The sequence below is a fragment of the Scyliorhinus torazame genome, unplaced genomic scaffold (assembly GCF_047496885.1).
Source record: "Scyliorhinus torazame isolate Kashiwa2021f unplaced genomic scaffold, sScyTor2.1 scaffold_113, whole genome shotgun sequence".
Lineage (NCBI taxonomy): Eukaryota > Metazoa > Chordata > Chondrichthyes > Carcharhiniformes > Scyliorhinidae > Scyliorhinus > Scyliorhinus torazame.
This window is the reverse complement of record NW_027307840.1, coordinates 448,248-449,875: the sequence shown is the minus strand read 5'-3', so window position 1 is coordinate 449,875 and position 1,628 is coordinate 448,248.

Below are 1,628 nucleotides of genomic sequence, written 5' to 3'. Positions count from 1 at the left end.
TATTGTGGTCTTTACAGTGGTCCCTGGGCAATATATCTTTTACAGTATGTCGTTTACAGTGTATGTTTTACAGTGGTCCCTGTGTAGTACCTCATTATTTCCAACGGCCCCAGTGTGGAATGTCATTATTTTCAGTGGCCCCTTGGGATTATGTAATTATTTACAGAGGTCCTTCGATAGTACATCATTATTTACAACGGTCGCAGAGTGGAATTTCATTATGTACAGAGGTCCCTGGGTAGCATATCATTATTTGCTGTGTCCAAAGGAAGTTTATCCTTATACAACGTGGTCCCTGTATAGTATCTAATTCTTACAGTGACCCCTGGGCAGAATATCATTATTTACGGTAGTCTCTCGGTAGTATATCATTATTTACAGTAGTCCCTGGGTAGTATATCATTATTTACAGTGGTCCCTGGGTAGTATATCATTATTTACAGTGGGCCCTAGGTAGTATATCATTATTTACAGTAGTCCATGGGTAGTATATCATTACTTACAGTGGTCCGTGGGTATTATATCATGATTTACAGTGGTCCCTAGGTAGTATATCATTATTTACAGTGGTCCCTAGGTAGTATATCATTATTTACAGTGCTCCATGGGTAGTATATCATTATTTACTGTGGACCCTAGGTAGTATATCATTATTTACAGAGGACCCTGGGGAGTATATCATTATTTACAGTGGTCCCTAGGTAGTATATCATTATTTACAGTGGGCCCTGGGTCGTTTATCATAATTTACAGTGGTCCCTGGGTAATATAATGATTATTTACAGTGGTCCCTAGGTAGCATATAATTACCTACAGTGGTTCCTGCCTAGTTTATCATTATTTCCAGAGGTCACTGTGTCGTATATCATTATTTGTGGTGGCGCCTGGACGAATATAATTATTTACAGTGGACCGTAGGTAGTATATCATTATTTACAGTTGTCCCTGGGTAGTATATCATTATTTACAGTGGTCCCTGGGTAGTATATCATTATTTACAGTGGTCCCGGGCAGTATATCATTATTACAGTGGTCCCTGTGTGGTATATCATTATGTACAGTGGTCCCTCGGTAGTATCTCATTATTTACAGTGGTTCCTGCCGAGTATATCATTATTTACAGTAGTCCCTGAGCAGTATATCATTATTTACAGTGGTCCCTGTGTCGTATATCATTATTTACAGTGTTCCCTGGGTAGTATATCATTACTTACAGTGGTCACTGGGTAGTGTATCATTATTTACAGTGGTCCCTGGGTAGTATATCATTATTTACCGTAGTCCCTGGGTAGGACATCATTATTTACAGTGGTACCCGGGTAGAAAATCATTATATACAGTGGCCCCTAGCTCGTATGTCATTATTTACAGAGGTCCATGGGTAGTATATCGTTACTTACAGTGGTCCCTAGGTAGTATATAATGGCTTACAGTGGTCCCTGGGTAGTATATCATTATTTACAGTGGACCCTAGGTAGTATATCATTATTTACAGAGGTCCCTGGGTAGTATATCATTATTTACAGTGGTCCCCAGGTAGTATATCATTACTTACAGTGGTCCCTAGGTTGGAAAAATTACTTACAGTGGTCCCTGGGTAGTATATCATTATTTACAGTGGACCCTAG